We start from the raw sequence: 14681 nt of genomic DNA, 5'->3' as shown, positions 1-14681 counted from the left end.
GACAGGGAGTGCAGATCCTGAAGCCTGTGTGGGAGCAGCAGTGTGCGGCGGTGTGGGACAGAAGTTTCAGCGTGGTCCACCAGAGCTGTAGGCAAGTAGATTACACGCGGGGGCAGATGTGACAGAACCTGTGGGGTAGGCGGGAAGCTGGGTAAGATGGAATCGACAGTAAGAGTCCAGACCAGCGAGACTCGGGAGCGGTGATTGACGTGTAGGAAACGCCCGTGATCCGGGGAAAGGGTGTGGGGTACAGGTATTTGAGTGAGTTGTGGACTGTGTGGGGGGAGAGGGGTGCGGGTGCTGCTGTCAGATCTGTGACTTGGGGAGGAGGTTGTGTGTGCCGCTGACTGAGCTGTAACTTTGGGAGGGGTGTTGGGTGCAGATGTCTGAGCTAAGACATGGGAAGGGTTGCGGGTGCTGCTGTCAGAGCTGTGACTTGGGGTGGGGGGGTGCAGGCATTATATGCCGCTATCAAAGCTGTGACTTGGGGATGGGGGTGCGGGTGCTGCTGTCAGAGCTGTGACTTGGGGATGGGGGTGCGGGTGCTGCTGTCAGAGCTGTGACTTGGGGATGGGGGTACGGGTGCTGCTGTCAGAGCTGTGACTTGGGGATGGGGGTGCGGGTGCTGCTGTCAGAGCTGTGACTTGGGGATGGGGGTGCGGGTGCTGCTGTCAGAGCTGTGACTTGGGGATGGGGGTGCGGGTGCTGCTGTCAGAGCTGTGACTTGGGGATGGGGGTGCGGGTGCTGCTGTCAGAGCTGTGACTTGGGGATGGGGGTGCAGGCGTTATATGCTGCTGTCTGAGCGGTGACTTGAGGAGGGGGGTGCAGGCATTATATGCTGCTGTCTGAGCTGTGACTTGAGGAGGGGGTGTGCGTGCTGCTGTCAGAGCTATGACTTGAGGAGGGGGGCGGGTGTTAGATGCCGCTGTCTGAGCTGTGACTTGGGGATGTGTGTGAGAGAGAGTATTGGATCTGTGACCTGGGAGGTTGATGTTGTGAACGTTAGGAGGCCTGGTCAGAGGGAGATGAAAGCGGGAGCCACAGTCAACATAAAACTTTCACTGTCATTGTAAAAAGAAATCCCTTTGGACCAGTTCTGTGCAATGTACTGTGGGGGCTGGTGAGTGCAATATACTGTTGGCTCTATGGAAGGCCGGCCCATTATGTAAATTGCAAGAAGATTCGGCAATTTCACAACAGATATATCTTTAGATGGCAGTGATGGTTGGTCAGTGTGTTGTTATTATCTGCTTATGTAAAGCAAAGCCCTATGTCAGCCTCACAATTAAAGTCGTTAAATCGTCAAATAAACATATTTGCCAAAGTGGTGCTCGACAGGATGCAGAGAACCAGCTACACTGTAAGGGGTTAATTTACGCAGCGCTGGGTTGTTACACCCGGGGCTTCTGATCGTGTTTATGCCGATATTTAAAAGGGCAATGCTTTTATTAGCAAGACACGACTAGTTAAAAACAATACCTTTTTAAATAACTGGCATAAACATGATGAAAAGCATCAGGTGTTACAACGACTTTCATCAGGTAGTAGTAATTGCAAAAAGACTTTGTATAGATACATAATCCTTAGTGGTCAACCAATATCAGCCTATAATTCAAAATAATATGTATCATGTCTATATATTATACACAATAGATTTAAAATGGCAATTAGTTTTAAGGCAAAACCCAATCTGCTTTTGCCTTAAAAATAATTGCCACTTTAAACTAGGGGTGTGCACCGGCCACTTTTCGTGTTTTGGTTTTGGATCTGGATCTTTCTTCGTGTTTTGGATCTGGATTTTTTTTTGCCAAAACCACCCTTCCGTGTTTTGGGTTTTGGGTTTTGTGTTTTGGATCTGGATTTTTTTTTTAAAAAGCATAAAAACAGCTAAAATCACAGAATTTGTGGGTTTTTCTGCTCCTTTGCTATTATTAACCTCAATAACCTTAATTTCCACTCATTTCCAGTCTATTCTGAACACCTCACACCTCACAATAGTGTTTTTATGTCCAAAAGGTTGCACCGAGGTAGCTGGATGACTATGCTAAGCGACACGAGTGGGCGGCACAAACACGTGGCCCATCTAGGAGTGACACTGCAGTGGCAGACAAGATGGCAGTTTGAAAAGCTAGGCCCCAAACAGTACATAATGCAAAGAAAAAAAAAGAGGTGCAAGATGGAATTGTCCTTGGGTCCTCCCACCCACCCTTATGTTGTATAAACTGACATGCACACTTTAACAAACCAATCATTTCAGCGCCAGGGTCTGCCACACGATTGTGGCTGAAATTATTGGTTCGTTTGGGCCCCCACAAAACAAGCTGGCAATTAATCTGTCCCTGCACAAACTGGCTCTATGGAGGCAAGATGTCGTCCTCATCCTCCTCATCCACCGATTCCTCACCCTCTTCAGTGTTGTGTACATCCTAATCCTCACAGAGTATTAATTCGTCCCCGCTGGAATCCACCACCACAGGTTCATCTGTACGTTCTGGAGGCTGGTCTCCCTGGAAGAGTTGATAATTCATTTTTATGAACATCATCTTCTCCACATTTTGTGGAAGCAACCTCCTACGCCTTTCGCTGACAAGGTTCCCAGCTGCACTAAACACTCTTTCGGAGTACACACTGGAGGGGGGGCAACTCAGGTAAAATAGAGCCAGTTTGTACAGGGGCCTCCAAATTGCCACTTTTTCCTGCCAGTACAGGTGCGGACTGTCTGACATGCCTGACATGGATGCTGTCACCGATGTAATCCTCCACCATTCTGTCAATGGTGCCAGTATCATATGCAGTGACAATAGACATGTCAGAAATTGTTGCCAGGTCCTTCAGTCCAGACCAGATGTCCAAACTTGGTCCTGGCTGCCCTGCATCACCGCCAGCAACAGATTGACCACCCTGGAATCCTGGCAAAGCGAATGAAGGGCTTCATCCACAAGTCCCACATGCCGAGCGGAATCGCTCCGTCTTAGCTCCTCCTTCACTTTCTCCAGCTGCTTCTGCAAAAGCCTGATGAGGGGAATGACCTGACTCAAGCTGGCAGTGTCTGAACTGACTTCACGTGTGGCAAGTTCGAGGGGCTGGAGAACCTTGCACAACACGGAAATCATTCTCCACTGTGCTTGAGTCAGGTGCATACCCCCTCCTATGTCATAGGTGGATGTATAGGCTTGAATGGCCTTTTGCTGCTCCTCCATCCTCTGAAGCATATAGAGGGTTGAGTTCCACCGCGTCACAACCTCTTGCTTCAGGTGATGGCGGGGCAGGTTCAAGAGTGTTTGCTGGCGCTCCAGTCTTCGGCACGCAGTCGCTGAATGGCAAAAGTGGGCAGAAATTTTTTGGGCCACCCAAAGCGTCTCCTGCACGCTCCTGTCGCTTTTCAGAAAATTCTGCACCACCAAGTTTATTGTGTGAGCAAAACATGGGACGTGCTGGAATTTGCCCAGATGTAATGCCCGCACAATATTGGTGGTGTTGTCAGATATCACAAATCCCCAGGAGAGTCTAAGTGGGGTAAGCCACTGGGCGATGATTTCCCTCAGTTTCTCTAAGAGGTTGTCGGCGGTGTGCCTCTTACTGAAACCGGTGATACACAGCGTAGCCTGCCTTGGAACGAGCTGGCATTTCTGAGATGCTGCTACTGGTGACGCTGCTGTTGTTGCTGCATAAGGTGATACATCTACCCAGTGGGCTGTCACAGTCATATAGTCCTTAGTCTGCCCTATTCCACTTGTCCACATGTCCGTGGTTAAGTGGACATTGGGTAAAACCGCATTTTTCAGGACACTGAGGACACTTTTTCTGACGTTTCTGTACAGTCTCGGTATCGCCTGCCTAGTGAAGTGGAATCTAGACGGGATTTGGAACCAGGGACACACTACCTCCATCAATTGTCTAAATCCCACTGCACTAATGGCGGATACCGGAAGCACGTCTAACACCAACATAGCAGTCAAGGCCTGTTATACGTTTTGCTTCAGGATGACTGCTGTCGTACTTCATCCTCCTCGCTAAGGACTGTTGGAAGGTCAATTTTTTAGTAAAAGTAGTGGTGTTCCTACTTCCTCTCTGGGATCATGAACGACTCCCAGCAGCAACAGCAGCAGCGGCAGCAGTAGGCGTAGCAATGCAGGATCCTCTGGAGGAATCCCGGATAGGAGAGTCAATCATGCCAGTGGCCTGCAGGACTACTTCCGATCCTGACTAAGGAGGAAATTGACGAGGAGGGAGTTGACGGTGTGGTTTGCAGGTGCTTGGATACAACAGGACAAAGGGATTTAGGTGTCCCTGGACTGTTTACGGTCTTAGCCAAAGTTTCTGAACTTGACAGTAACTTTTTATGAACGTGCTGCAGGTGACGTATAAGGGAGGATGTACCTAGGTGGTTAACGTCCCTACCCCTACTTATTTCACCTTTACATATGGTACATATGGCAAGACAGTTGTTGTCCGGATTTGGTTAGAAATATTGCCAGACCAAAGAGGTGGAATGTTTGGTCTTCTGCCCAGGCATGACCGTGATGGGCTTTTTCATCCCACGGACAACAACTGTCTCCCCCGGAGCCTGATTTAAACAAACCACATCACCATCAGAATCCTCCTCGCCAACTTCCTCCTCAGCGCCAGCTACACCAGTATCCTCATCCTGTTGTACTTCAACAGTGACATCTTCAATTTGCATATCAGCAAGTGGACTGTGGGCGCTCCTTTCAGCACTTGCAGAGGGGTGCAAATGGTGGAAAGAGCCACCTCTTCCCGTCCAGTGCTGGAAAGGTCAGGCATCGCAACCGCCACCACACTTGGACTCTTCTTAGAACGCACAGTTCTTTGCTGTGCTTTTGCCAGCTTAACTCGTTTGATTTTTTTAGCGGGAGGAGGGCTTCCATCGTCATGTGAAGATGAACCACTAGTCATGAACATAGGGAAAGACCTTAGCCGTTCCTTGCCACTCCGTGTTGTAAATGGCATATTGGCAAGTTTACATTTCACCTCAGATGATTTAAATGTTTTTTTTAAGGTCGTTTTCCTGAACTTTGTCATTTGGGATTGTATATGCCCTCTACTATGACATTGGGCATCGGCCTTGGCAGACGACGTTGATGGCATGTTATCATCTATGTCATGACTAGTTGCAGCAGCTTCAGCACTAGGAGGAAGTGGTTCTTGATCTTTCCCTATTTTATTTTTATTGGAGAAAGTTTGGTCCTCCATTTATGTTATATTGATATATACGTGCGGCTAAGGCGCACACAAACGCAGAAAATATTTTTTTATTATTGTTGGAGACTAGTGTACTTTGTGGGTTACACCACCCTTTAAGAAATGAGCCAGCCGGCTCTTTACTTATGGGACACAGGCGCACGCTTGGCGCTGCTCCTTTGGTGATGCACGTGCATACAATTCACAAAGACAGAAAAAAAAAGAAGAATTTTTTATTTTTTGTGGAGTGCACTTTGGGGGTTACACCACCTTTTAACAGACAGATGCACGCTTGGCGCTGCTGCTTTGAGGGTGCAGGTGCGGCTACTGCGCATACATTTCACACACAAACACAGAAAAAAAGAAGATTATTTTATTTTTGTTGGAGCGCACTTTGGGGGTTACACCACCCTTTAACAGACAGACGCACGCTTGTCACTGCTGCTTTGAGGATGCAGGTGTGGCTACAGCCCACACAATTCACAAAGACAGAAACAAAAATATATTTTTATTTTTTGTGGAGCGCACTTTGGGGGTTACACCACCTTTAACAGACAGACGCATGCTTGTCGCTGCTGCTTTGAGGACAGTATCATATGCAGTGACAGTAGACTTGTCAGAAATTGTTGGTACGTCCTTCAGTCTGGACCAGATGTCCAAACCGGCCCTTGACTTATGACACAGGCGCACGCTTGGCGCTGCTCCTTTGTTGATGCACGTGCAGCTACAGTGCACACAATTCACAAAGACAGAAAAAAAATAATTTTTTATTTTTTGTGGAGTGCATTTTGAGGGTTACACCACCCTTTAACAGACAGACGCACGCTTGTCGCTGCTGCTTTGAGGATGCAGGTGCGGCTACAGCCCACACAATTCACAACGACAGGAAAACAAAAGAAGAATTTTTTATTTTTTGTGGAGCGCACTTTGGGGGTTACACCACCCTTTAACATACAGACGCACGCTTGTCGCTGCTGCTTTGAGGATGCAGGTGCGGCTACTGCACAAACATTTCACACACAAACACAGAAAAAAAGATTATTTTATTTTTGTTAGAGCGCACTTTGGGGGTTACAGCACCCTTTAACGGACAAGCCAGCCGGCCCTTTACTTATGACACAGGCGCACGCTTGGCGCTGCTCCTTTGTTGATGCACGTGCAGCCACAGTGCACACAATTCACAAACACAGCAAATAATTTTTTATTTTGTTTGGAGTGCACTTTGGGGGTTACAGCACCCTTTAATGGTCAAGCCAGCCGGCCCTTTACTTATGACACAGGCGCACGCTTGACGCTACTTTGTTGATGCACGTGCGGCTACTGTGCACACAATTCACAAACACAAAAAAAATATATATTTTTTTTTTTTGGCGTGCACTTTGGGGGTTACAGCACCCTTTAATGGACAAGCCAGCTGGCCCTTGATTTATGACACAGACACACGCTTGGCGCTACTTTGTTGATGCATGTGCGGCTACTGCGCACACAATTCACAAACACAAAAAAAAAATGTCTTTTTGGAGTGCACTTTGGGGGAGCACCCCTGATGCACAGATCACCCCCTGGACAACACTACAGCACCCCTCTAGGACTACAGCCTTTATGGGACACTGCACAACACAGTCCAGCCAGCCCCTATAGACTTTGGAGTGGACACAGCCACTATAGACAACTGACTGCACAACACAGCCCAGCCAGCCCCTATGACAGCAGCACAACACAGCCCAGCCAGCCCCTATGGACAACAGCAGCACAACACAGGCCAGTCAGCCCCTATGAACTGAGTGGACACAGGGCCTGATTCAGAGCCGGACGCTATTTGCGCTCGCTCGTTCAGAAAAAGGGGCTGGCTATTTAAATTGAGCGCTCGCTCTTTGCGGTCTGTTGCCGCCTCTATGTCTGAGCGAGCGTCCGAAACATGCGCTCGCTATTTTGTAAAGACGCCCCTTGGCCGCTCGCATCATACGTCATCTCCGCTATTTATTTGATTAATCAAGTACATCGAAATGCGTATGAACTGCTCGCTATTCTTGTGGTAGCATTTTCCTACCGCAATCATGCGAGCAGTTCAGGCTAAAAGACAACCAAGTGACGTGGTCGATGACCCTGCTTTGTTAATTATGCACACCCTTAAAACGTCCGTTTTGACCGTTTGGCACGCCTGCGTTCGGATCTCCACTCCCCATTTTCAAGCACCTTCCTCTGTCACCACCCACAAACGCCTCATTCTGTCACTCAAATTAGCAGGCACTCGCTATTTTGCGAGCACACGATTTCCGACCGCACTGACTGGTTGGCGCATGCGCATTACGACCCATACGCATGCGCAGATGTGCGAACATCGCTCAGAGCGAACGAGCGGCCGCTTACGAGCGGCTCTGAATCAGGCCCACAGCCCTTATGGACAACAGCAGCACAATACAGCCCAGCCAGCCCTAGCTCCCACCCTCCCTCTTCACTGTCCACAGCCGGAGTGAGAAATGGCGCAGACGCGGGGACCTTTTATAGAATCCAAAACCCGCGAGATCCGGAAGGTGGGATGATGACGTTTAGCCTCGATTTCAGATCCGAGTCAGGCGGGAAAAGTCGAGCCTGACTCGGATCGGCCTAGGATCGGGGGGGTTCGGATTTCAGAAATCCGAACCCGCTCACCCTTACTTTAAACATAGCAGCTATATTGCCGGAATCGTGCCAGGGCCAGCAAATTGGAGTCTATTACATTGCTGACCAGGGCAGAATTAGAGGAATCCTGAAGACATTACACTAGTTGCTGGGAGTGCATTGGGATTGTGTGAGGACTAGAGTTAAGAGTTAAGAAACACTGAGCTAAACCTAAGGATTCAGGGTTGTAGAGAGAATGTGAGTAATTCTTTAAAGATAAGACAATCTTGAGTATATACAATTTTATAATATTACATTATTAATTCTTGGGTCTTTAAATTGTTAATTATGCAAAAGGAACGCCAGATGTCATTACACAACCAGTGTTTGGATGCATAAGAGCAACGTTTTTGGCAAGACAAGCGCAGGCTTATAAAGGCCGTGGAGTCTACTACCGGCACAAATGTCAGTTCTCCCTCCCCAGCTGTGCATGCTTCCATCATCAACTTTCTCCCTGGCAAGACTGCAAAGAGTTTCAGGCAGACAGGCTCTAGTTACCTGCAGAAAGTTATGGAGCATACACACGGTCAGATTTGTCAGATCTGTCAGATGAACGATTTGAACGATTTTACCAATGATTTGAATGATTTTTGACTGCATTAAAATGAATGGAATCGTCCAAGTCTGACTGCAAACACATCAGATGTTATATATCGTTATCTGACCATCGGGAGCGCGCATCGTTCAAATCATTCATCTGACAGATCTGACAGATATGTCAGATTTTCCTTCAGATATGAACAATTGAACGATTTTTTAAATCGTTATCGTTCAGATCTGAAGAAAAATATGACCGTGTGTATGCACCATTAGGTAAGAATTACAGGGGACCAAAAAATATATCTATGAGACTGATAGCGCTCCCACTTGATATACCACACAATATATACCACCTTGGAATCACACAATGGGTATCTCAATAAAAGGTGTATTTATTAAATGGACTTCAAACATATAAATTGATTCAAATAGAATAAAAAACAATAACATTTATGTGCAAAATTAAGCAATAGTAATCCTCCTGGAAGGTTACCGTTTTGGGTGGGTGGTGTGAGAACACGATGGAGATAGTCCTGATGAATTAGGCTAGTATTTCTTCACACCACCAGGTATTAAGCCAAAATCTGAAATTCTCTGGAACTCTCCAAAGTCCTTTCCCAGGAGGTACAGCAAAAGCACAGCAGGCACAACGTGTTTTGGATCATCCTGATCCTTTATCAAGTGCAAGATATAGTGGCATCCTCATCCCCGCTATTTAAGAGGCTAAAACGGAAGTTATGCACTTCCTGCTTCCTGTCCATTCTCCCGCGGTTTGCGTTCCACAGCGGGACCGGAAACCAGAAGTGGTCATCGTTTTGCATTCCATTCACCAGAAGTGAGCGCATCTAGCTCATTTACAATACACATAGAGACAGGGAAAAGTTTGTTTACATCTGTATCCTTGGTTACCAATATCCATTTTTTCTTTTGTACATGCTTTATTGATCCCTCCTACTTTTTAAATAGGTGCCATGCATCTCCTAAAAAACTAATGTGGTACTTTTTGTTCCCACATAGTCCATCCCTACTTTTGAGATGCACGCAGAATACCTCATTTTTAATGGGAATCCATGGTACATGTAAAAAATGGGAAGCCCGCAGATAAAGGGGGGGGCTGTTGTGGTATTAAATTGGGATGATTACATTTCTGAGGTTAATCGACAATTAAATGACTCAACCACTTATAAAAGGTTGAAAAAAGATCCGACTACTGAAGTTAGTATGAATTTGAAAATATTAACAAAAAGAGCTATGAAAACAGGTGCGATAATCCAAAATGAGAATGATTTTATTAACATCACCAGTCCTACAGTACCAACTATGTATATTTTACCAAAGATACACAAACACAGTACCAAACCCCCAGGAAGACCAATTATATCGGGATCCAACAGTATAACATCAAATCTCTCAGCTATAGTTGACCACTATTTACAACCATTAGTGGTCAAAACTAAGTCTTATCTAAAAGATACACCGGACTTACTAAGAAAATTGGAAAGTCTAACATGGGAAAATGACTATATCCTGGGGAGCGCTGATGTAAGTAGCTTATATTCAATAATAGATTGGAATAAAGGCCAGCAAGCTATCATATTTTTCCTTGATCAAAGTAATTATACTGCGGAATTGAAAGATTTCCTAGTTGAATCTATTTCATTAATTTTATAAAATAATTACTTCTATTTTAATGGATCGTTTTATTTACAAATTTTAGGAACCGCTATGGGTACCAGGGTTTGCCCCCAGTTATGCAAATTTATTTATGGCATATTGGGAGTCCAATCATATTGATGATTTTAAAGAAGGAGGGGCAAACCTGGTAACCTGGTTCCTTTTTATAGATGACATTTTTTTTTATCTGGAAAGGGGATGGTGAACTTTTAAGTAAATGGTGCGATGAACTAAACTCTATTGATTTTAATATAATTTTAACGATCACTACGCGTTGTACAGATCTCACTTTTTTGGATCTCAATATTTATATTTCCAACAATAAAATATGCACGAAAACCCACCGTAAAGAAACTGATTCTAACTCTTACATAGATGTTTCCAGTGAACATCATACGAGATGGCTGGAAAATATCCCTTTAGGTCAGTTCCAGCGTACAAAAAGAAATTGTACAGAAAATAATATCTGGGAAAAAGAATTAGAGGATATGAATCTAAGATTCATGGAAAAGGGTTATTCACCTAATATTTTGAGGCAAGCAAAAGAAAAAAACTATTGGCATTCCAAGGCCTTTATTAGCAATTACGGATCATATTATAAACAATTAGAAAGAAGTATATCCAGGAACTGGAGAATTTTACAAGATGATCCGATTTTAAAGGAACATTTACCAGAGAAACCTGTATTTATTTATAGGAAATCCAAGTCCCTGAAAGATAAATTAGTCAATAGCACTTTAATAGATACCAAACCCACCAGTGAAAGGACAAAAGGATTCCATTGGTGTGGAAGTTGTTTAATGTGTAAAACTACAACTAGTAAAGGAAACGAAAGAAATATCACAACATTTTAAAAAATATAAATGATGAAAAAAAATTTTACATCAACAATTTTATCACTTGTCATTCTCGTAATGTTATTTATTTATTAGAGTGCACGTGCGGTTTCGTTTATGTGGGAAAAACCACTAGAAACCTAAAAACACGTATGGCGGAACATGTGTATAATATTCGTAAGGGACTTTTGGGACACCATCTTTCAGAGCATTTTAAGAATGTCCATAATCAATCGGAGATGAGTATAAAACATTTTATTGGCATTGAGCAGGTCAAAGAAGATTGGAGATCCCAGGATCTAGATAAAAGACTTGCACAAAAAGAAATGCTATGGATATATACGTTAGAATCATTAGGTCCAATGGGTTTGAATTCAGATTTTGAGCTGAAATGGTTTTTAGAGTAAATTCTTTTATATTGTGTTTTAGTATTTTAAGTACCTTTTTCTGTGTAATTTTGTTTTAAATATTGACTTTTTATCTTTCATTCATGTATCCGTACATTCATTATATATATTTAATTACAATTCTTTTGTCTTCCCATTTTTTACATGTACCATGGATTCCCATTAAAAATGAGGTATTCTGCGTGCATCTCAAAGGTAGGGATGGACTATGTGGGAACAAAAAGTACCACATTAGTTTTTTAGGAGATGCATGGCACCTATTTAAAAAGTAGGAGGGATCAATAAAGCATGTACAAAAGAAAAAATGGATATTGGTAACCAAGGATACAGATGTAAACAAACTTTTCCCCGTCTCTGTGTATTGTAAATGAGCTAGACACGCTCACTTCTGGTGAGTGGAATGCAAAACGATGACCACTTCTGGTTTCCGGTCCCGCTGTGGAATGCAAAATGATGAGCCAGGTGTGCTCACTTCCGGCGAATGGAACGCAAAACGATGACCACTTCCGGCTTCCGGTTCTGCGGTGGAACGCAAACCGCGGGAGAATGGACAGGAAGCAGGAAGTGCATAACTTCCTTTTAGCCTCTTAAATAGCGGGGATGAGGATGCCACTATATCTTGCACTTGATAAAGGATCAGGACGATCCAAAACGCGTTGTGCCTGCTGTGCTTTTGCTGTACCTCCTGGGAAAGGACTTTGGAGAGTTCCAGAGAATTTCAGATTTTGGCTTAATACCTGGTGGTGTGAAGAAATACTAGCCTAATTCATCAGGACTATCTCCATCGTGTTCTCAAACCACCCTCCCAAAATGGTAACCTTCCAGGAGGATTACTATTGCTTAATTTTGCACATAAATGTTATTGTTTTTTATTCTATTTTAATCCATTTATATGTTTGAAGTCCATTTAATAAATACACCTTTTATTGAGATACCCATTTTGTGATTCCAAGGTGGTATATATTGTGTGGTATAACACACTATACATCTATCAAGTGGGAGCGCTATCAGTCTCATAGATATATTTTTTGGTTTCCAGTTTCATAGATTATGGTGTATAATCTTTTTTCTGTGAGGAAGTAAGCTGCACCCTATTTGTTTACTGTGCAAATTTTATCCCCAAAATATTTCTTCTATATTAATACTGTGTACACCCGTGGAAGATTTTTGCTGCAGAGATTTTATCATACAGAGAAACTAGAAAAGATCTAGTCAAAGATCTATGATCTATTTTATATGCCTATGAATAATGATCCAAGTGTGAGTGATGAGGACATAAACACAATTTTGATTAAACTAGAAAAAAGTATGCTTAAAGAAAACAGGATCTGGTGGGAGGTTTATTCGCTTGAACAATATCAGGCACATAAGCTTATCCCTAAAGGTCTACAGATAACTAAGATTCCCTCCTTTGAATCAGTAAGGGAAGATTTTAAAGAGGAATGGAATACGTTGCTAAAAACATGCTCACACTCCTTGATTGACTTAATTATTAAAGAAAGAATTTTAGATTTAAAACATTTAAACCAAGAGATAGAATCTCTTAGTTTATTGTTAAAACCTTTCTTGGATCACAAATTTGTTAAAAACAAAGAAAAAATCATTCTAGCTAAATTAGAAAAGAGTTCAAGAGATTTAAGTCTAAAAAAACAGAAGAAATATCAAAGAGATATGAAAGCTCTTAATGAAGATCAAAAAGAAAAAAGGAATGTAGAGGAGGAATATAATCTTAATAAGACTAAACCATTAGGAAAATGGATTCCTCCCCAATATAGAGTATTCAGAGAAAAAACTCCTATACACCTATGAAGAACACAAAAGTATGTTGATGAATTCAAACCTAGGAATAGGAAGAATGAGAATAAGTATTTTCAAAAAAGGGAAAATTTTTAAAAAAGAGATAAAGATAATTGGAGAAAAAGGAAAGAAGAAAAATGGGTTCAAAATAGGATCAATCCAAAACCAGAAGCCCATCATTTACACAGAGATAAATCAATTATTCAGTTAGAAAATAGATTCAGACCATTGGCCCAAGAAATTGATCCAGAAGGATCTTTTTTAGACTGGGAGGCTTGGACTCCCAGAAGAGAATAGCACACAATAAGACCATCCGGGGCAAAAGGGGAGGAAAAAAGAAAAATCACCCCAAAAAAATATCTACCCAAGTTGAGAAGAAAAAAGAAGTCTATATAGAGACCACAACAAATAGTGGAAAAGTTTTTAATCTCAGTTCCCACCAATTAACAGAGGATGAACAGAAAATTTAGCAAAAAGGTCTAAAATTTGCACCCACGGCAAATGTAAATCCTTTTGAGATTTACATAGACTTACAAAAATACATTCGGAAACTTTGTATTAAAAAATTCTTTATTGAAAAAGGTGAAATGAGTGAAGTTTCAAATAATGTAGATCCATCTCAATTTAAAGCTAAATCAAATTTTTTTCCGAAACATATGAAAAGAAATCAAATTGAATGTTTTAGCACATTAGTGGAAAAGGATATCAGAAAGATCAAATCTAGTCGAAAGAAAAATCTAACAAAAAAAGAAAATGAGGCAGTAAAATCATTGAAGAATAATAAAGAAATCATAATAAAGCCCGCAGATAAGGGGGGCTGTTGTGGTATTAAATCGGGAAGATTACATTTCTGAGGTTAATCAACAATTAAATGAATCAACCACTTATAAAAGGTTGAAAAAAGATCCGACTACTGAAGTTAGTATGAATTTGAAAATATTAACAAAAAGAGCTATGCAAACAGGTGCGATAACCCAAAATGAGAATGATTTTATTAACATCACCAATCCTACAGTACCAACTATGTATATTTTACCAAAGATACACAAACACAGTACCAAACCCCCAGGAAGACCAATTATATCGGGATCCAACAGTATAACATCAAATCTCTCAGCTATAGTTGACCACTATTTACAACCATTAGTGGTCAAAACTAAGTCTTATCTAAAAGATACACCAGACTTACTAAGAAAATTGGAAAGTCTAACATGGGAAAATGACTATATCCTGGGGAGCGCTGATGTAAGTAGCTTATATTCAATAATAGATTGGAATAAAGGCCAGCAAGCTATCATATTTTTCCTTGATCAAAGTAATTATACTGCGGAATTGAAAGATTTCCTAGTTGAATCTATTTCATTCATTTTAAAAAATAATTACTTCTATTTTAATGGATCGTTTTATTTACAAATTTTAGCAACCGCTATGGGTACTAGGTTTGCCCCCAGTTATGCGAATTTATTTATGGCATATTGGGAGTCCAATCATATTGATGATTTTAAAGAAGGAGGGGCAAACCTGGTAACCTGGTTCCGTTTTATAGATGACATTTTTTTTATC

The sequence above is a fragment of the Taudactylus pleione genome, unplaced genomic scaffold (genome assembly GCF_031769625.1).
Source record: "Taudactylus pleione unplaced genomic scaffold, aTauple2 ptg000225l, whole genome shotgun sequence".
In the NCBI taxonomy this organism is placed as follows: domain Eukaryota; kingdom Metazoa; phylum Chordata; class Amphibia; order Anura; family Myobatrachidae; genus Taudactylus; species Taudactylus pleione.
Note: the sequence above shows the minus strand (reverse complement) of the source record.